This window comes from Corylus avellana, chromosome ca6 (assembly GCF_901000735.1).
Source record: "Corylus avellana chromosome ca6, CavTom2PMs-1.0".
NCBI lineage: Eukaryota > Viridiplantae > Streptophyta > Magnoliopsida > Fagales > Betulaceae > Corylus > Corylus avellana.
In genome coordinates, this window is record NC_081546.1 from 23,960,798 (window position 1) to 23,984,689 (window position 23,892).

General features: G+C 34.6%; 1 pseudogene; it reads left to right on the forward strand.

Annotated features, from left to right (window-relative positions):
• On the forward strand, window positions 1-17,848 carry LOC132185412 (potassium channel SKOR-like; annotated as a pseudogene).
• The last annotated feature ends 6,044 nt before the right edge of the window (window positions 17,849-23,892 follow it).

Here is a 23,892-nt window from a genome sequence, read left to right on the forward strand (position 1 = left end):
ATGAGTAGCGGAGGAAGGAGAGGAGGAGATGAGTCGGAAGATGAAGGATGTGAGGTTGAAGACTCCGGCAAGGGGTCGTGGAAGAGGCATTTGGCGGCGGTCATGTTGGGAAGAGAGTTGAGTTTTGAAGGTGGACTTGTAAGAGACGCCGCTCCCGCCGGAAACAGATGGGAACGATTTATCATTCATCCCGATAACTGGTACGTACGGACATCTTCTCTCCGGCATCTGAATTTTTTTTTAAAAAAATAAATAAATACAAATAGATTTTTTATTTTATTTAATTTTATATATATATTTTTTATTTTGGGGGGTAATAAGTCGTATCAACATCAATAATATTAAAATACATGCTTTTTATGATATATATATATATATTAGTTCTCAAGAGGTACTTCAATTGGTTAGGACCATACTTAATGAAGTAGAGGTCACTAGTTCGAATCTCCCTTCCCTTCTTGTGCGGACATATCAAAAAAAAAAATATATATATATATATATATATATATATTAGGTGGTCCGGCCACTTTTAAATTGGCTGAATTACATTTGGAAAAAGTCTATATACTCTCTTCAAACTACCACCTAATTGATAATGATTCTCCAGACTTTCAATTGTATCCCAAGCTATAAAAAATTGCCATTAGTCCTCCTAATGACGAAATTACCCTTAGTAAAATAAAAACAAAAATACTAAAACTTTTAGAAAAAACTTAAAACTAACAAAAAAAAAAAAAAAAATCCAAGTGGTGGCCAAATTTAAAAAAAAAAAATCCTTTTTATAAGAAATTTTTTTTTAAAATTGTTGTTTAAAAAAAATTAAAAAAAAAATCTTTTTTTTGAAATAAAAATTTCGGATTTAAAAAAAATCAAAGAGTTTCGTTTTAAAAAAAAATTCGTTTTAGAAAAAATAAAAAAATTTATTATTTTTAAATTAAAATTTTTTCGTTTCTTAAAAAAATTAATTAATTTTTTTTAATTTATAGGGGTATTTTTTTAAAAAAATTTATAGGGGTATTTTTGTCTTATTGAGAAATTTATAGGGGCATTTTTATCTTTTTGCTAGTCTTGGAGGGTACACTGACAATGTTTTGGTAATTTGGGGAGGACATTATCACAATTGAGAGTTTGGGAGGAACATTGTCAATTAGATGGTAGTTTGAGGAGGGTATTTTGTAACCTTGGATTAATTTTGCTAATTGGAGAGTGATTTGGCGGCTCCTTATTATTAATGGTTAATAATAAGGAGATGGGCCAAATATGAGGAAAATATTAACTCATAACATTTCTTTATGATAATTGTGAGATAAAAATGTAATTTTTAGTGTTACCAAGTCAACATGTTAGATATGAAATATTTGAATAAATCTTAACTATCCACTACACAGTCATTATATTCGAAATGAGAATAACTTTTACGTAGCGTCGCAGCCTCAAGTAAGCCCCCTCCCCCATGGTGAGAGGAGGAGGGATGGTTGTTTGCTGCCTCCCTCTTCCCCCTCGCCTGCCCTTGCACCGGGTGCCAGTAATTTACTTGATGTCCTTGGCCTGGGGTGCCTCCTCCCTACCCTTTCTTTGCCACCCCTCCCTCTTTGTTCTGCTTTTGTCCCTAGCGAGGCTCTCTATTTTGTTTTATGTTTGCCGCCAATCTCCTCCGTCCGCCCGCTCTAGCGATGAGTTTTAACGTCCCCTGCTGCGATGGTTTTTCGGCTAGTTGGCCACTCACTTTGCCACCCTCCATCCACTGTTTTGGGCCTTTTTCCGCGTCCCCACCACGTTGAGCTTCCATTGTTCCCTTCCGATGTCGATTTCCGCATGAGTACACAATCGACATCCAAGCTACGTGTGCCTGTTCCTGTTTGTTTTATTTTCTTTGTACTGTCTTTGTTCATTTTTTTTCCCTGTATGCATTTCATTCCTGTTATTTGCTTATAATAAGGCCCTGCCTCTTTAGTTTGCCCATGTTTTATTTCGGTTTTTTTGCTTCTGTTTGTAATGAGGCTCTGGCACCTCGATCTGTCTGTTTGGATGTGAACTGAACTTTGGTCCAGATTTTTGGGTCATAGATGTGATTTTTAGTCCAAATCTTCGAGTTATGGACGTGAACTTCATCTTGGCTTTTGGGTTGAGGAGGAATTTGCGCTACCTATGCATTGGATTGTGTCTGTTTTGTGCAGATCTGTTATTTCAACTAAAAACTAATCATAGGTTAGCGGAAGTCTTAGGTGATGTTGTATCCTTATAGCTTCGGCTATAATTTGCATTTTTAGGGCTTTGTGCTCCTGCGATATAAGAGCTTTATGCTCATGATTTTTATCAATGAAATTGAAATGTATTTCTTAAAAAAAAAAAAAAAGAATAACTTTTACGTGAATGTGGCACAATTTTTTTTTTTTTTTTTGTGCCCTCCAATGAGAAATTGACACCTCAATTTAGTACAACTTACAAAAAGGAAAAGAAGACAAACACACTAGATCAGAACCCGGCTTGTAGTCTCCAAGAGGTAGCTCAATCGGCTGAGACCACACTTAATGAAGTGGAGGTCATTAGTACAAATTTCACTTCTCCTCTTGTGCGGATATGTCAAAAAAAAAAAAAATCATATATGCTGTTAAAAAATTGAAAATGATGATTTAATTAAAGTAATTGAACGGCTGTACCAGATCCGAATTTGAAATACTTGCGTTAATTTTATTGTTTTTGTATATATATATAAATAGATTTTTGTATATGGGTAATGGCGTATAATTATAACTCTTTTTTTTTTTTTTTTTTTTTAATAATAGTAATTTGCTGACAATATTAAAGGCACACCAATCCCTAAGATTTTTATTTTTATTTTTTAATATTCTCGTATCATATAAATAATAAATTGTAAGAAAATTATAAAAGAGTTAAGGAAAAACAAATATATATCGAGAATGCAAATTGATTTGAATACGATGGGGGGAGCAACGCAGGTGGTACGTGGCGTGGACGCACCTCATTCTGCTATGGGCGGTGTACTCCTCCTTCTTCACGCCCCTGGAGTTCGGATTCTTCCGGGGACTCCCAGAGAACCTCTTCCTCCTCGACGTCGCCGGCCAGTTTGCATTCCTCATCGACATCGTCGTCCGCTTCTTCGTCTCCTATCGCGACACCCACTCCTACCGCATGGTCCACGACCGCAATCTCATCGCCATTCGGTACCTGTTTTCTTCTTTTCCTGCTTTTAATCTGTTGTAACTTTGCAAAACACAATTGGGTTTTTCATGCTTCGTGATTTTCTTGGCTATAGGTACTTGAAGTCTCGGTTCTTTGTTGATTTACTGGGTTGTTTCCCCTGGGATGCTATCTACAAGGTACCGCACATTGATTTTCACCTTTTGGTTTGGTTTTCCGTTTCTTTTATTCTATCCGGAGCTCTAATGAGCTCCAATAAGGACAGACACCTTCTGGGATTATCTATGGCATTAGCATACAATATGAGTTTATTCCACAATAAGAGCTCTGGCATGCATTATCTTGAAGGGAGGCATTTAGTTCTTACAATTCCGAAACCCATAAAAGTGAAAAAAAGGAAAGAAAAATGAAAAAGTGGAAAGGGTTTGTTGGCTGATATGTTACGAATAATATGGTCAATTCAGGACTATTTCTTTTATCATCAACAACATTATACTTTTCCTTTTGTGATCAATTACTGTGTCACAAGTTGTTTTATTCTGGAGTGACTACGCAAGATGCTTATTGGGTGTCTCTATTCATCTTTTTTTTTTTTTTTTTTTTTTTTAAAAAAAAAGATTTATTGTTATTACATTGTTGCTTCATATTTGATTGCATTATTGTGAGTTTGATACAGCGAACTTAGCTCAGTAACTCTATATATGATGATTTGAACACATGCTCTGATCAGGCTTCGGGTAGAAAAGAGCCAGTCAGGTACCTATTGTGGATTAGGCTAAGTCGAGCACTCAGAGTAACTGAGTTTTTTGAGAAGTTGGAGAAAGATATCCGGCTAAATTATCTCGCAACGAGAATTGTGAAACTTTTTGTTGTTGAACTCTATTGCACACATACGGCTGCCTGCTTCTTTTACTATCTTGCTACCACTGTGCCTCCCTCCGAGGAAGGTTACACATGGATAGGAAGTTTGAAGATGGGTGACTACAGCTATTCACACTTCAGAGAGATTGATCTTTGGAAGCGTTATGTAACATCTCTCTATTATGCCATTGTTACCATGGCGACTGTTGGTATGCTTGTCTAAGTTATTGATTATTTGTACAAGTGACACTCAAGATTTCTATGCATGTGTGTGCGAGTTCATGCTTTATTTTAGAGCTCATCTCTTCTAATGCACGTCATAATGGTTGTTGTTCCTCGTGAACATCAAAAACAGTACGTCTATTTTAAAAAATTGTTGATAATTACTCCTTATCATTTTTATATGAAGCAGTGCTATGTCGTGAAGGTATTCTCTGATTAGATCTAACACAGTACATGTATTTTCAAAACTTTGGCAATGGTCTCTTCTCATTACTTTATGAATTAGTGCCTTTTCCACTCTGAGTTTCTCATATCAGATATGGGATGCTTTACTGTACGTGCTGATAATATGCTCTATTTGCAGGTTATGGAGAAATACATGCTGTCAATGTCAGGGAAATGATATTCATTATGATTTATGTATCATTTGACATGATTCTTGGTGCTTATCTGCTTGGTAACATGGCAGCATTGATAGTAAAAGGATCAAAGACAGAAAAGTTTAGGGATAAAATGGCTGACCTTATCAAATATATGAATAAGCACAAGCTTGATAGACAGACAACCAAGGAGATCAAAGGTCATCTACGATTACAATATGAGCGTAGCAACACCGAAGTTGCTTTACTTCAGGATGTTCCAGCCTCTATTCGGACTAAGGTGTTGAAAAATTTTCATTTGCCTATACACCATCGGTTTAGCTCATTATTCTTAGCATGTTGTATGCTTGATAGAGATCTTTGGCTCACTACCTATTAGCTTAAGATTTTGGGATTGATGTTTTTCCAACATGATATAAGAGGCTGGCTTTTGTCTATGTGGTTTTGAGTCAAGTCTTGTTATCCCCCGTTTCTGGTAATTCTTCTGTTCTGCATGTGCAGGGTCCATATTTAGTGCATAGTTATTGGAGCCTGCAAAAAGAAAGTGGTGGGAAGGGGTGGGGATAGCTTGTGGCATACATGATATAAATTGTTGGCCAACTTCCTAACAATTCCTTGCTTGATATTATAAGCTTTTGTGACAGATAATTACCTCAAAATTCCATATTGCTTTACTCGATAAGTATGGTTTTCAAAATTGTTTTATTCATCTGTCAATTATTATGGTAACTCAATGTATCAAGATGTCAATCTGAGATCTTATTTCGGTTCGATATGCCCACCTACAGAAATATGCATTTGTGTATTCGTATCACTGAGTGGTTATATCAGTTGTTTTCCCTGTGTAGATGTAGAAGGAACACATACATCAATGATTCCCACTGATTTTGAATGATTTTCTTTTTGACCCATACCTTCAGTTGCAATTTTTGAATGGCGGGTGGTGAGAAGGATTAGACCAACTAAGAGATTGAACGTCTCTAACAGTGAAATAAGGAGATAAAAGTTTCTGAGTGGCGATGATGGTCTGAGATTTCCTGTAATTTCCTTAGAATGAAAAGTTATCATGCAGAAAGGTCTCTGTTCTTCATATGCAAGTGTTTTTCGAATATTTGAGATTCCATCAATTTCTAATCTTAGGAAGTGGGGGTGCGAGTGAATTGCCAAGCTTTTATTTTCTTAGAGTTCAATTGTAATTCAAATATATGGACTATGGAAGCTATTGAAACATGCAATAATCTTAACTTTGGAGGAATTTGTTAGAATACTAGTGACTTTGGGTTGAATAGGAAAATTTGTTTCCTGTTTATAAAGTCTTAGCTCATTATTGCTTATAAATAACTGAGAAAGTGCTAATTATCTCTAGCGCAAATGGCATATCATTACCTCTAGCTCATATGGCATCTCCTCTCCTTATGAAAATATGGTCGAGGGTAAGGTCATGGGCTCGAGACCAATTTGTTGTGTGTTGTGTAATTTACAATAATAAAAAAGGGATAAGTTTGTTTCTTCCATTAATATAAAATTGCCACCATCTTGTGTAAAAGCTTCGGCATTGAATATTGCCTATTTTTCCATCTAAATGATGATATTTTCTTTCAGTTTCACAATATGTAGGACTAAAACTGTAGACCCCTGAATTTGAATGCAAAATCCCACCTCTTTTTTGAATGGAAGCATTACTTTAAATCCAATTTGGTGTGAAGACTAGAGTTGAATGCTGATATCCAAATTCTCCGCATATGAATTACACTTTGAGGGACCATTTCTCCTGCTCTGTCTTCCTTTTTCCCCCATTGGATGACTCCTCCCTCAACTTACTTTGTTAATGAAATTTAATCTTTCACAATTGTGTCTTTATAGAAGTATCACTTGTCCTCATCAGTGTGATCTTATTAGTTTTACTAAATGTATTGGTTTCCTTTATGGAAATAATTCAGAATTGGGAAAGTACAAACTGATTGCAATAATTGTGCAAGATGTTTCTCAGAACCACTGCAATTACCTAGATTTGTGAGTTGGGATAAGTTAGAAGAAGAGTTCCTGACCCAATAGTTAGGGTAGAATTCATGCAGCAACTTTTTAGATGTTGATTTTATATTGTTCATTGCATGTACCTGTTTTATTTTGATGCTTTATGAAGTTGTGGAAGTTTTCGAATATTATGTCTGTACTACAATTTGTCTTTTCTTCTATGCAGATTTCACAGAACTTATATGAGCCATATATTAGAGAAGCTTCTATATTCAAGGGGTGCTCTTCGGGATTCATCAAGCAGATTGTAAGCCATCTTGTTCTATATGTAAAGTAGAATGTGAATTCCAAAGTTTGATCACCTATAAATTCAGTTTACTTTTTCTGTTTCAAAAGTTGAAAGTCACATGATATGTATGAACTTGATCACATCCATTGACTTTGGAAGTCTCAGTTTTCCTTACTGCCAAGGATTCCATTTCAACGGCAGACAGCTGACAGCCCCAGTTTGACTCTCTACATGCAAAATTCATTGGAACTGTTATTAGGAATTGTTTATTCATTGCAAGCATTACCATAACCACTCAGTCTATTCTTCTAGATTAGTTTTTGATTTCTTACTTAAGATTTAAATTTTGGAACTTGAACATTAATGGTTTTCCTGCATGATTAGCTATATGCACAAATTTGTCTTGAATCATATGCTGCTTCTGTTTTCAATGGTTAGGTGGATTTATTTCAGAGGAATGCTATCCATTGTTATATCCAGTTGGTCAACACAATTTTTAGTATAGAAAGGCATGCTGCATTTGGTTTTAAAATGTAGATAGTCTATTTACATGTGATGGTGCCATGCCTATGCCTTACCTAGGGCTTCCACCGGATTCTTCTTTTAGGACTATTCCAGTACCTGATTTTATTATTGAGCTGTGAGAAGAGATTTCTGAGTTTAGAAGGCAGCAATTGTAAAAAGCATAGGGAAGATCACACCGATTAAGAGTACCTAGTTGAGGCTTCCAACCCGCTTTTTTACTTATTTAGAAAAAAGAAGAAGAAGGTTTTCGGACCTACTTTATGTGGTTCCATATACTGGTATGGGTGACTGAGCGACTTGAAGAAGGAGATCTTAATAGCTTGAAACATGATGAGTTTAAATATCATTTGCTTCAATGGGATAACATTTTAGTTACAAGTTGGCAGTTTGGGAGTGAGGAAGTTGAGGATCTTAAAAGGTAATTGTCGGAGGACTGAGATGGCTAGCCTTTGACGGAGAGTAGAGGGTTTGAAATATATATATATATATATATATATATTTTATTATAGGTAAACAGATAAATATTATAAAAAGCGAGTGGGTTTGAAACATGGGGAAGGATGGAGAGGGTTATCTTGTAATGGTAGGAGATCAACAGAGTTTCTTTATGAAAACAAGTGGATTATATGCAGATCAGATGTTTAACGGAAGGGTATAGGAGGCGAGTACGTTTGTGTCAGGATGTTTGGTGTGGGGATGCATTTTAGAAGGTTGTATCTGCCGACACATTCTCTATTCTTGTGGATAGAAGAGCGACTAGTTAGTAAGCTACTCTGAGAATGAGGTTAGCTTCACCAGTGCAAGACCTGAAATTGAAATCTATGGATGCATTGTTTCAACTGTTACATGGTGGTCATGCTTTTGGTATTGTTGAGGATGCTATAGCTGGCGATTAGTAAAATTACAGACATTTGAAGCATGAAATTCTCGTGGAAGAGTACTTACTAAGCTTGCACACCAATGGCTTTTGTCTATGCTAGTGCGAATGGGATGGGGGAGAGACATTTGATATTTACTTTTAAATTGTTTGATCGGTTGGTCTCTTTGGATGTTGTCTTCTTCTTTTGGGTGTAGATGAATTGAGCCAGAGACATTTGTAGAGATGTTGTGGTTTGGAAGCCACTGACAAAAGCAGGAATAGTCTAGGGCTTTGTTTGGTAATGGGGATGAGGTTGGCCCAAACACTGTTCATCACCATTTCCCAAAAAAATCAACATCAAAACATTCTAACTTTTTCACTTTTAATATCAAATCATTCACTTTTTATTATTATTCAAATAAAAAAATCACTACAAAACAAAACTTTTTCACTTTCTCATACCACTTTTTCATTTTTTTTATACCAAACATTCTTACTTTTTTTTTCACATCAATCTACATCAACTACAGTGTTTAGGCCATCCCATTTGCCAAACACCCCCTAGATGCGGTCATATGGAGGCAGACGAGTAGTTGGGTCTTTCAACCTGTTGAGCTTGGACGCAGGAGATAAGTTTGCTGAGGACACTGCCCTCTTGGTATTCTATCTCCTCTTCCTTCTTCACTGGTGTTTTTGTTTTGGATGATGTTTTACACCTTGATCTTTTCTTTTTTTTTTTAATTTTTTTTTTTTTAATTTTTTTTTTGGAGCTTCTCTTGTATGCTTACTCCGTGCTATAGAGGTACCCCCTTTTTCAATGTTTTCCTTTATAAATTACTTAGTGAAAAGAAAGGGCATAAGAGGAATTTGAATCCAATGGTAAGCTGAATTTAGTTGCAAAAGATTAAAAAAAAAAAAAAAAGATAATAGAAAATGTATTTCTCACTCACACATCAAATTTAATTGAAATTATTCTTTAACAATGCGTCTTTCTCACTCACACACCATATATCATTGAATTTATAAATTATTTTATAGTTTACTGTTCAAAGATTCATATTTCCATTGCATTAGCATCACATTTCAGATCAAAGCTCAATAGAGTTTCATAAGACTGGTTACCAAAAGAAAAATTGCTAACCAGTGAAGATCTGAATGTTGGCAACAAGTCTACTGCTCTTAAAATAAAATTGCACTCTAAAATGTCCATCAACATCTAAATTCCAAGAGTTGAGCAATAATCAATTAATTTGCTGTAATGGGCACTCTATATGCCTTGTTTATTTATAATGTTTGTACTTAAAAGGGATAGTATCGCATTATAAAACTGTGGGTACCCAAATGGCAGGTACGTTAAATGAGGTTGCATTCTCCATGCTTTCTAGTGGCTAGCATATAGGAATTTTGTTCAATGCATTTATTTTACTTCAGGCGCCTTTTAGTTTAAGCTGAATGTCGTTGAGGTAGACTGTTAGTTGAAAGCATGCTAATTGCCTTGTTTAGTGTTTGGATCTGATTTTATGAATAAATGGTTTCTATTATGTGACCCCCTCTCATATTTTTTCCTTATTTTGTTCTCTCTCTATAATGTCATTATCTGATATCTCTTCATAATGTTCAATCATATAAAACAGAAGTGATAACATTAGAAGCTTAGCTTCTTTCAGTGTAAATGGCTCTTATTCATTCCATTGTTTATCAGGCAATCAAAGTCCAAGAAGAGTTTTTCCTCCCAGGGGAAGTGATTATAGAACAGGGAAACGTAATAGATCAACTTTATATCATATGTCATGGCGAAGTGGTATGACTTTTTCTTTTTGTTTTCAAAATGACTTCAAACTCCAATATGTCTATCTTTTTATTTGTTTGTGTACTTGCAATGCAGCATCTTTATTTTCTATATATGGTATTAGATGATATGACCACCGCAAAATAATTTAGCAATTTTTATTCTATAAACAGTATTACTTTTTAAAAGTAAAGAGATCTCAACTTGACTGAAGCCTATTTATAGAGTAACAAGATGGAAGAATAATGTCTTGAATATCCATACTGGCCATTAATTCAAGTTTTTTGATAACCCTTAACACCTATCTCTCTCCCTATTCTCCCTAGAGATCCCAAAGCTTTTTCCAAAGGAAGAAGAATTAGTGGCGTTGGGATGGGATGAATACCATAGGAAGTGTGAACAGAAGTATGTTTAAGTGCGGGGGTGTTGATTATATTTTACTTTTTTATTACATATTTATCTCAAGAATCTACATAGTTACTTCTGCATATAACCGAGCAGAAATATCTCTAAGTATAATCAATTATCAATTTTAAGAAACCTAGAATGTAAAACCAAAAAAATATATACTTGACCATTAATCTTAAGAATATCTAAAAATATATTTATATATTGGATATCTTTTTTTTCTTATTTGCATGTTTAAGTTTTAAGTATTAGTATATCTAGACGTATGTGTCTGTTTTTGTGGGTATTTGTATCTATATATTCTTGAATTGTAGGCTTGATGGATATGATATTATCTACAGGATGAGATAGGAAAGGTGGAAGATGATGAAACAGAAGAATATGTTATGCGTCTGCAAGCACATAGCTCATTTGGCGAGGTTTCTTTTCTTTGTAACACTCCTAGACTTATACAGTTCAAGTTCGTGAGCTATCTAGAGTCTTGCGACTTGATAAACAATGTTTCAAAGAAGTCTTAGAGATATGTTTTTTTGATGGACGGATAATTGTGAACAACCTCCTTGAGGTAACTGAGCTTGGAAATATCAATATTCTTCTTCCTCCTTCCATTTGAATTGAGATTAGTTGTGTCAGTTGCGGAAAATTGCTCTCTATTTACATAAAAGACTCAGAACTCTAGTTTTATCTAGTTAGGAATTTGAATTCATGAGTCAGTTATTAGTATTCTAACAATTTTAGCATTGACAGGGAAAGGACTCCAATGTTCAGGGCAAGATTTTGGAATCAGATATTACATTGTATATTGAACATCGTGAATCAGAGCTGGCTATGAAAATTAATTGTGCTGCTTATGATGGAGATTCTTATCGAGTGAAACGTTTGTTTAGAGCAGGAGTTGATCCCAATAATACGGATTATAATGGACGATCACCTTTGGTATGGAATATAGAAGTCTAAGCTACATTTTACTTTTTTGATAACTGTGCACTGGAATACCATACTGACCTTTTTAATTACTTTTAACAATGTAGTACTATTTCTCCTCACTATATGACAAAATTTGACAAGTTTGGTTCTTCAAAATTTTTAAATGAGGGAGAGTTTTGTGAATCATCTAATCTATCTAAATTTTTAAATGCCACTGACATCTTGATTCTTCAGAATAATCCTTCTAGATGTTGATATAGGAATCACACACACAATGACATCATTTCCGCTTAGAGATGTGAATCTTGGAGGATTTCGAGAAGTGTTGTGGACTGAGGTTTACAGTGGAGTGCCGAGGAGTTAGTGTGGGGATCACATTGTGTTGATATGTGAGTAGCATGGCTGAAGAGTAAGGATAATGGGATTCAATAGGGAAAGAAGAAAGAACATTGTAGCATGAGTTCGTGGTGATTTGAGTTGTGTTAGTAAATCTGTAAGCAAGTTCTTTTAATATTGTATTAATGCCTGGCACACTTTTTGTCTCTTTCACTCGATAGTAAAACCTAGGGATCATTTGAGGTATGGGTTTTTGAGGAGGTTGCTAACTCTCTACAAGGATGCATTGGACCTTCTTCGTTTCCCTAAGTTCTACAAGCTTGTCAAGCCACATTGGGCATGCTTGAAGGTCTTGACTTACTAGCTAAGGTTGAGGGTAACACAATGGATGACTTACCTATTCCTTCCTCTCTATAGCCTTTTTTGAGGAGATCAGGCTTACATGTCATTCTGGGCAATTGCTACTCTCACACATCACTCTTGTAAAACCTAGTAATTTCAATGTACCTCATGGGTGATGCTAAGCTGTGGTGGCAGACCCGGTTGGATTATGGTGCCAATGCAGGAAGGCCAACAATTGAGACATGGGTGGAGTTGCTAGAGATGCACTCAAGAAGCTGAAGCATACAACCTCAGTGCGGGAGTATGCCAAACAGTTCAGCTCCTTGGTCTTGGATATCAAGGATGTGTCGGAGGCGGACAAGCTGTACAACTTCATTCAGGCCTACAGATGTGGGTGCAACTAGAGAGTAGACGACACAAAAGGGGAGAGCTTTTGAGAGAGCAATAGACCTTTGGTCTTTGAGACTGTTTCTGGCCACTAACATCTTGATTCTTTAAATAATCCTTCTAGAAGTTGATATAGGAATCACACACACATAATGACATCATTTTCGCTTAGAGATGCGAATCTTGGAGGATTTTGAGAAGTGTTGTGGATTGAGGTTTAGAGTGGAATGCAGAGGAGTAAGTGTGGGGAGTGCATTGTGTTGACATGTGAGTAGCATGACCAAGAGTAACGATAATGGGATTCGATAGGGGAACAAGAAAAAACGTTGTAGCATGAGTTCCTGGTGATTCGAGTTGCGTTAGTAAATCTGTATGCGAGTTCTGTAAATGTTATATTAATGCCTGGCAGACTTTTTGTCTCTTTCACTCGGTAGTTAAACTTAGGGATCATTTGTGGTATGTGGTTGTGAGGAGGTTGGTAACTGTTTACGACAATGTATAGGACCTTCTTCACTTCCCTAAATCCTACGAGCTTGTCAATCCACATTGGGCATGTTTGAAGGTCTTGACTTACTAGCTAAGCTTGAGGGTAACACAGTGAACGAGTTATGCATTCCTTTGGAGATACAACCTCCCTACAGCCTTTTTTGAGTAGATCAGGCTTACATGTCATTTTGGGCAGTTGTCACTCTCACACATCACTCTTTTAAACCCTAGTTATGAAAGTGGAGCATCAAGTCAATATCTCTTATGTAGGCATGTGGTTTATGTTCTCTTGCAATTGGTGACTTGTACTTATTCATTCCAAGAACATTACTGTGATGGTGAATTTTAATTGATGCATTTATATGGCTTTGCGAGTTGTGTTAACATTTTCGCTCTAAAATGATACTTAATATGTGATAATTTTAAACTCCATTTTTTTAAATTATGGTATTATGACAAAACTAGGGCTTATAGACTTTTCTGTAATGAGCTTTTAACTATGAAGTCTACTTTAGTGTAAGCTGGTACTGATTTTGTGCCCCATGTCTATTCTGTCATTTATTTTTTTTAGTAAGTAATTCAATTTCATTAGAAAGGCGTAGAGTGGTGCAACCCTAGGTAGACTGGAAGTACAAGAGAAACTCCTTTTGGGAAAAAAAAAAAAAGACAGCAAGTACAAGAGAGAAAAAAAAAACAAAAGTCCAAAAAATCAGTAAAGCTAGAACATTGCAAACTATTAAACACCACTATCCTTGTATAAAGGGTAGTGGAGCACCTTTTTCGGTCGGTTTGGGTTGTCTTGGGTGATGCTGAAGAGGGTTTCGGATTTACTCGCTTGTTGGTGGTCTTCGGGGAGGAGGGAGAGTGCCGCGGTGTGGAAAATGGTGCCTACGTGCTTTTTTTGGTGTCTATGGAGGGAAAGGAATAATAGGTGCTTTGAGGATATGGAGGGAACTTGGGAAGACATTTTAGCCTCTTGCTTTCAAACTTTGTATCTTTGGACCGTTGCGCATGTATCTCCTGTTTCGATTAGTTATGATGATTTTCTTCTTCGTTTTTCTCCTTCTAGTTAGGTGATCCTATTGTATACTCCCAGTGTACCTTGGGGCGCCTTTACGCTTTTTAATAAAACTTCTTATTACTTATCAAAAAAAATATATATATATTTTTGTTTAAGATTATGAAGTTTGTGCTGAACCATCTTAATTATGGTGTCCGCCCCGCCCCCCCTTCTCAATTACTACGAATGAAACAAATTCAACAAATTCTGGTATGGCCGATACTCATATTTAGTTGTTTTTTTTGTTAACAGCATATTGCTGCATCCAAAGGATATGAAGATATTGCTCTTTTCCTTATTGGGCAAGGAGTGGGCATCAACATTTCAGGTAGGCTTTTCGACTACCTGTACTTTGATTATCATCGAGGGTAGTCAGGTGTGCCCAACCTCCTGTACTTTGTCATTCTGTCCATAGTTTGGTGGGCTCCCCAACACATTGCCCCTTCCAAGATAAAACATAATTTCAAGGGCACATGGCGTTGAAATCCTTGGGGCTAAATTTTTACTAGATTATATATCCCTTCAAAATTGACACCTGTATGAGTCACACACTGTTCATGGTGAATAACTGGATTTAGTTTAATTAGTTCCAATTCAAAGTCCAAAACTGTCAAAACTCTGAAATATTTTCCCTTGTCTAAGTTTCGCCTTTGTTTGCCAGCATAAAGGTAATAGCAAACAAATTCAACAAACTTAAGGAAATTACAAGACATTGCTATATTTTGAAAACTACAAATTAGAGTATTTGACTAAAATGTAAATCATGGAAAAATTGAAGTTATAATGGTGGGTCTGACAGAAATAAAAGGGGTTTGGATGAAATGGATATTATCTAATTAAAGATCTATTCACCATAAAATGTATAAAAGGCTTTTAAAATTACTTTTCAATATTTTAAAAGCTTAAGCTGATAAGAAGGGGTAAATTTAATCATTTAATTAATACTTTACAATCTCCTTTATATGTGGGCTTAAACTCCATTTTAATAGGTGAGGTCCAACATATGGAATACTTAATTTAAATGGAGGGTGAGTTGACGGAGTTAATGTTCGAACTTAAGACCTTTGGCTTTGATACCAAGTAGAAAAGAGAGAAAGCAAGAGAGAAGAAGACTTCTTGTATTCGATATATTTCTCCATACGGTTGGTTACATAGGTTTAAATAGAAAAAACCTAGAACCTAATATGGAAAGAAACAATGGAATTTTACTTTCAAATCAAATCACATAAAATCGGAATAATACTGGGCCTAAATCAAGGGAATCAAATCAACAGTTTTTAGTATATATTTAACAGAATATCAAAATAAATCTAGTAATAACTGTTGTTTAACCATGTGTACTAGATAAGTTTGGAAACACTCCTTTGCTTGAAGCCATCAAGAATGGGCACGATCAAGTAGCTTCTTCGCTTGTTAAGGCAGGGGCAGCACTTAATATTGATAATGCTGGTGATTTTCTTTGTATGACTATTGCAAGGAGGGATTTGGATCTTCTAAAAAGGATTTTGGCTAATGGCATTCATCCAAATGCCAAAAATTATGATCTCCGAACACCACTTCACCTAGCTGCCTCGGAAGGGTTATATACAGTGGCAGAATTACTTCTAGAAGCAGGAGCAAGTGTTTTGTCAAAGGACAGGTATAAGTTGAATAATTATGTGCTTTTTAAGACGAGGATGAAGCATGATCCTTTTTGAGCCTCTAGCAGCTTTGCAAGTGCAGAATATAAGATTGTACTGTGTTATGGGTTAAATATGTTTTTGCGTGTGCATCATCCAGATTTTATCATCATGTTCAACGAGATATTGGTTTCATGATTGTTTACGCTATTGATCTTTGGATGAGTAATATACATATTACTTAACATTTAACTAGGCATGTTAGTTTGATCTAAATGGTTTAGATGGTCTTGTAAAGAAAGAATGTGGCTCAGTAATTGTTTCATTCTTCACTTCCTGTTCTTTGAAGATGTAGATATAAACTAGGAAAAGGGCTAGCATGGTGTATACTTTTCCCTCTTGATGAAATAAAATTCTGGTTGATATTTCATTAAGCTTCAAAAAATTACTTTGAAAGAAATTTCAGTCTCGCAGTCATCAAATTTCTATTGTAGTTAGAAAACATTAAGAAGACGAAAGGAGACAACTAGTCTGCACTGCCAGTAGGTGTCATCAAATTTCTATTGTAGTTAGAAGACATTAAGAGGACGAAAGGAGACAACTAGTGTGCACTGCCAGTAGGGTGAACGAAAAAAACACGTAGGAAATCAATAATGAACAATGAACTTGGCAAACCTTTAAGTGCTTTTTGCTGTTAGAACTTTGCCAGCTTGAGTAACCTTTGTCAGCCTGTATTCTACATGCAGATGGGGAAATACTCCACTTGATGATGCCTGTATAGGTGGAAATAAGAATTTGATGAAGCTGCTAGAAGTGGCGAGAACTTCTCAGTTGTCTGAGTTATCGAATTGCTCTCAAGGAATTCGAGGTACGAACAAAATTGTAGTTCTTACATATAGCATTACCATCCTCAATTAACTGGTTAGCAATAAACTGTCAATTTCTGGATGGGATTTTACTGCACAAAAAATTTGTTGCTGAAAAAAAATACTTGTTACTTCATTAAATTTGAAACTTGTTTTTCTTTGGCTTACTGACAATATAATAGAAATTATTATATTGTTTTTCTTTGAACGAAAGGCCTGCCCAAAAATAAGGATTTGATACTATGTTGAAGAACTGATTGTCCCAAAAAGCTTAGTCTTTTAGGAGATGGCCCGAACAATGTGATTCAAGCTTATGTACACTGCCAGTGATGCATACAATTCCTTGTCACAAACTCCAAGCATTACTGTAAAATAGGATTTTATGGAAAACTACAATTGAACATACTAAAGAATGGATCCAAAGGGTGATGAAGGCAACGAGTGATATGAAGAAAATCCAGAGGAAGAGCTAGTTTCTCAGAAAGAGGGAGCTAAGGAGGATATAATTGCAAACAACTGGTGGCAATTAGCAATCACTTTTATTGAGGAAATAGATCCGTACACTTGTTGAGAATAAGAAAATATGGACATTCTTAGAATGTCAAGCACATTATGGGAAAGGAGCTCGTCAAGGGAGGCAATCAAGGAAGTTCGATACCAATCAAATAAAATATCGTGGCGAAAAATCAAATCTTTCTTATCCGTTGCATTTTGTTGATTCATTAAAATTGAACTGTGAATTTATTTCCTACATAACTTAACTCTACAGTCATCATGATCATATTTTACCCAATGAGGGAATCGTTTTTGTGTCGTCTCTTTTTGTTTCTTTTGCCCTTTTCCTTGGCCTGAGTAATTTCTTGCATCAAGTGATTTGTCAGAGGTTTACCCTACTACTCTCAGTGAGTTGACAACATTTCTATTGGCAACAACAGATGAAATGCATGAGAAGACATGCACAGTGTTCCCCTTTCATCCATGGGATCCCCAGGAGGAGAGAAGAGAGGGAGTGGTGTTGTGGGTTCCGCAAAGCATTCAAGAGCTCATCAAAGCAGCAAAGGAGCAGTTGAAATGTTCAAGTGGCACTTGTATCTTGTCAGAAAATGGGGATAAAATTCTTGACATAAACATGGTCTCCAATGATCAGAAGTTATATCTGGTTTGTGATGCACAAAGCAGGTAACTAGAGTGCCTAGAGTGATTTGATGTTTAGCAAAACTGGGAATAACCTATATGTACCAGTAAGTAATTTTCCCCCTATATAAACGCTAAGCATGTCTATACTTTAATTTTCATATTTTACTTTTTTTTTCAAGTTAAAAAATAAAAAAGTGTGTTTGTGTAAAATGTATTCAATTTCTTAAGGAATAGCTATTTCTCTCATTTTTTAGTGGAAGAGTCCTATGTGTAAGGCATTAGTGATTCTCACGAGAATAATTATTCATAGTAATAGACTTTTACCAAATGTCTATTTCTCTCATTTTGAATGACTATTCTATAGGAATAGCCATTTCATTCTAGGGGTCTATTCTGCAAACCAAACGGGCATTTATTCTTCTTAGATTAGGATCCCTTAAAATTTCAAAGAAATTGTAAAATCTTAAATTACACAATTTAGGTTGCCTTTAGGTATTAAAACATTTGGAAAATGCCACCTATTAAATTTAAAAATGTGGCATTTTATTGAAGTAGCCAGGAAATATTTCTCTCCCAAAAGGCTTTCTTCACTTTTATAGAAGTACTTTGAAAATTCAAAAGACAACTTTTGACTTAAAGCTTTTTTATAACATAAAAAGTAAGAACTTAACGAAAATATACTAAATTATCAGCTATAACATGCGAACTTTTTAATTGCGACATTTTTCAAGCATTTTAATATTTAGAAATTGCCTAAATTCTGTAATTTGAAATTGTAGGGAATCATAATTCATATATACATGTACATTGTTATATATACTGCAATAATAATTAAAACATATTTAAACTCATGGTAAATCTCTTCCTTTGGAGCAAATTTCTAGGTAATAGTTGTCTTGAGCGTCGGAGTTATTAAGTGAAGGGAAAATTATAGTTTACCTCCTCAAAGTTGACTGCGTTTTTCAATTCGAACATCAAAGTTTCAATTTTTGCAATTCACCCCCCCCAAAGTTTCAATTTTTTGTAATTTGACCAATTGTATCCAAAACTTCCTATATTGCCCATAACTTTTATTTTTTTAATTTTTTTTATAAAAAAAATTAAAAAAAAAAAATTCAGAGTGGCTACTTTGGCCATCTGGCTATTTTTGCACCCCAAATAAATTTTAATAAAAATCAAGGGCAATATGGAAATTTTGGGATAATATTGGTCGAATTGAAAAAAAAAAAAAAAAAATTGAAACTTTGTGAGGGTGGATTGTAAAAATTAAAACTTTGATGTTTGAATTGAAAAACGCTATCAACTTTGGGGGATAAATTGTAATTTTCCCTTAAGTGAAACAGTTATCTACTATTTGACAAAACAAGAAAATGTTTGAATCATCATGAACTCAATATGCAATATCCCATCAAACTTTGGAAACTTACAATTGATCCTTAAAATATTTAACCATTTTACTTACCCTATCCATTAGAATTTTTAGTTAAATCTAATGAAAAATGAATCACGCGCGATACATGACTTAAAATGACAATAATACCCCAACATCGGATAAAAAATTCAAGAAAAAGATGCAAAAATAAAAACTATTGTTGAAAGAGACACACAATCCTAGAACTAGAGACCCACAGTTTGGTTGTGGCTCTCCACAACCAGAGACCCATGGCCTGGCAGTGGGTCTTCTTCAGGCCCAAAGACCTACAACTGTCGATTTCCATGGCCAGGAAGGTTTATATATATATATATACATAATTGTATTTTCACATAAATGAGTCCCATTTTCTGTCAAACAATTTTTTTTTTTTTTTTTTTTTTAACATTTCCACACAAGGGAGAGTGATTCAAACTAGTGATCTTCGCTTTATGAGGCGTAGCCAGCCGATTGAATTACCCCTTAGAACTTCTGTCAAACTTAGTTTGTCATATTGGCTCCAAAACCAATAAATCGGTGGCACCCATGGTTTTAGTCCACTTGTTTCCTTCCTATTGGTTGCTATGTTGGACCAATCCTATACAGCCATATCACCTTCTCTAAAGACTCTTCAAGCATCTCAAATTATCATTGGGCTTATGAACCTTAATTGCACCTATAGGGTCCAATTTCACTCATTTGCCAAAATAAGCCAATTACTATGCCTTTTGACCTAATCTCTTTAAACCATAAATCATTTGGCCCATAATTATATTTCAACACATTTTAGCTCCAGATTTAAACTTCCAAACCAATTGAACTAAAAAAAGTAACCCTTTTGGGCCAAAAACTAGTTTCTCTAGCCTATTACTTCAAAAATTAATTTTCCAATGCTTATTATAAATCAATCAGCCCAAGATTCATCATACCCCAGCCTAAATACTAACCATTTAATCATTTTTAAATCCAAAAACAAGTCTTCAATTCATTGGGCCCTAAACGATTCTTTAAAGCTCAAAACCAATTCTCTTCAATTTTTTCTTTTTCTTTTTCTTTTTTTTTTTGTTTAAAAAAAAAACAGCTCGTACAATTACTATGTTTCTTGGGGTTTTTAATGCAAGATCTTCTCATGCAAGGCTATACCATCCTAATTCTAATACATAGCTATAACATATCCAAAATTCATTACAAAATAAGTTCATTAACACCCTATAAGAAAATTCCTTGAATTTCGGATTTACTAAACTATTTTGGTAGTTTGACATATTGAGCTTATAAAAATTATACCTCCCTCAATTTAACTCTAATTGACATGAAATTTGTCTTCATTCAAAGACGCACAACATTACAAAAAATTTCATCTAAAAGAAAATGTTTGATACCTAAAATATCCCTTGAAATTTCTATTTTTCTTTCTTGGCTGAAAAGTTTGTTTTGACCTTTGCGCCTTATAAAAATCATAACTTCTTCTATACGTGTTCAAAAATAATGAAACCACTTTTAAAATTTCTCTTTTTCAATCATTCTAAAAACTTCTAAACAGTTTATCTTATTACCATTTATTGAAGTTTTGGTGGTCAAAACAATGTGGCTTCTTTTTGGGAAAAATATAAAAAAGCTCTCCAAACTATTAGTTGTTTGCAGTATAGCCCCATTTGGTATGCGTTTCTGTTTTTTGCCTACCAGGGGATGGATCCAGCTTACATGCTGTTATTTTAATAACAGCATGTATGTTGTAGTTTATCAATGGTCAAGATTGAATCTTTCAAAATTTCTCTTCATTTTCTCTCTTATTAAAAGCTTATAAAATTAAGTCAACTTTGAAATTTAATCTTGACCATTGATTAAACTACAACATACATGCTATTATTTTAATAACAGCATGTAAACCAGATCCCCAGGAGATAATCTTCTTCTTTTTTTTTTGAGTCCATTATTTTGGACCCATTTAAAACTTTGAGAAGCGAAAGCCAATAAATTAACCTTATTTTGGATAAAAGATGTTTAAAGCCTAAATGAAGTGTTAGGGTTTTTAAAGAAGGAGAATCCTATTTAACTAATGAGTTTAATGTATTGCAGACGGGCACGCAATACGGTATAAATGTTTGCAATGATTTAAGCACAACCAATTTGTAAATCATTTCAACATTTAATGCATTTAATATTTGTATATATATTGTAAGTAAATATCTTTACCAATAAAGATATTTTTGCATGCATAGTAAGTAAATATGATTATCAAATGGATTATTTTTATATACATAATAAGTAAATCTATTTAATTGTAGTGATATTGCGTATGTTTTACATGAAATATTTTATGATGTATTGGTAAGTAAATCTTCTTACCTAATGAAATGTTAAATGTATTTTTATATGCATTGTAAGTAAGATTGTGGAAAAACTTCACAAAATCCCCCTTTAGCTTTCAAGCGTTTTGAAATTACACCTAAAAGTTAAAAAAAATTCTCTCAATTTAGGCTATTAAACTTCTAATTTTTTGCAATGTCCCCCATTTGTTAGGTTTTGGTGTTAATTTAGACTACAAAAGGGGGTGAAATGACCTTTATATCCTTGAAAATTTTATAAAATTCCAAATTTACCATTAGTAACCAAAAAAAAAAAGAAAAAAAAAGTGACCCACATTGGGTTAGTGGGTCAATAGGTGACCCACGGTTGGGTCATCACCTTGTGACCGGCTGTGGGTCTCGAGTGACCCACACAGGGTCATGACTAGACCCATTATAGTGGGTCAAAAGGTAACCCACGGCTAGGTCACCTCTTGTCACCCACAGGTCAGCAAACCCACCAATCTTAAAAAAAAAATAAAAAAAATTAAGGGTATTTTGATAATTTCCAAGGCTTCTGTTAGGATTTAACATAAAATTCTACTGGATGAGGGACATTGCAAAAAATTGAAAGTTCAATACTCAAAATTGAAAGTTTTTGAACTTTAAGGGAGTAATTTCTATACACGTATAAGTTCAGGGGGGTTGGTGTGAAGTTTCCCATAATTTGCTTACCTATAACAATATTGATATTTTATCATCAATTGTGGATACGAGCCTTTTCTTTATACTACTTTCAAAATAATTTAAGGAAAATTAAAGAGAAATTGTTGCTAGTGCTCTAAATACAAGCACTTTAATGGATAGAGAAATTATAGGGAAGCTCCGAAGCTGCTAGCACGGTAGCATTTCCAATGTTTATGGAAGCAATAAGGAAGCTGTTACATGTGACTTTTTGTAATTTTTTTAGATTTTCCCTATCTTTAGAGAAGAGAAGAGGTTATAGTGAAGACTACTAGTGCTCAAGTTATAAAGTATCAATTGAGATATATATATATATATATATATATATATATATATATATAAACTTACTACTTTCAAAACATCATTGCATTATGCATGTAACACTTTACTTGCATGTTTATAAAAGGGGTTTACTTCGTGAGCATGTTATCATGTATCTTTCATTCACTAAGTCGTAGACTTGTATTTATTTTCACTTGTAAAACAATTACAGACCCTAAGAGTCGAGCAAGAAGATTCGAAGGTAGATGCAGTTGTCTCAGCTTGATTTCATCGTTCATATTTTTTTGAGGACATACTATATAGTTTTCTAAACGATTTTCGGTACCTAGTATTCCTTTTGGGGATGTATTAGACTTAATTACTATGTGGTGCTTGTGAATAGAGTTATGAATCAAACTTAAATTATAATGGTGATGAACATAATGTAATGATTACGGTATTATGTGATGGTTACTTAGTAGATGCTTTGGTAGTGGTAACTAATTATGTTGGTAGTTTTACAAATATATCTATACCCAACTTTCACTACTTATTTTAAGTTTAAGGTATTAGTAGTAACACTCTTAGTTAATTATTAGCTAATTAGTTTATTGGCGTTACATTAGGCTCCCCTAAAAAACCCTTTAGGGGGTGGTCAGACAACCTTGAGGAGTACTCCCGGTCGCCTCCAAGTTAGAGAGTGGTTTAGTGACCTCTGAATTCTCTTTCAAGGATATTCAAATCGACTATTAGGTGAAAAGATAGCCCGAGCCACTCCGAAAACCCTTTAAAGGGAAGGTCGGACCACTCTTTTATGCTAAAGATAGTCCAACTACCCCAAAACCTCATTTAGGGGCGGCTGGACTCCCCACCCCTAAGTGAAGGAGTAGTCTAGCCATTCTTTGGTGGCGGAGAGGGGAGAGCCACCCCTTGACCATCTTTTATGAGTTTTTTCCTTTAAATTTTTTTTTGTGCACAAGTGATAATATTTTACTATCTTATATGACTTTTTTTATACATGGAACTAAATTTTCTTTAACGTTTTAGATGGTAAATTAACGGAGAGAGAGAGAGAGAGAGAGAGAGAGAGAGAAATTGGAGGATTGTCCAATGTTTGGTTGATGAGAAAATTGGAGAATTAATTTGACTAGATGATAGAAACTATTGCAAAATATTCTTGTGCATTTCTCTTTATTCCAGTGATTTACTAGTAACTGTAACAGTAAAAACAAAACAAGACAAGATCATCTTCATTAATCAAACAAAGAGATGTCTAAATTAGATTTTACACTATCCGAGGATGCATAAAAAAATAGTTTTTATCTGTATTTTACTACAAATGGAAAGCAGCATCCTATTCGAGAGGCTTTTACTGATTTGACGTTGAAGTCCACTGATTCTCTTGGTCGTCGTAATCTTACTGCTGTAAATTCCGACATATAATGCATGCACCTAACAAAGTTAGTGGAATAATAGAAGATAACAATACCATATAAACGTAGTTTTCAATCCTTTATATCTTCACTCTGTCAAGAAAACAAGAAATAGATCGAGCAATC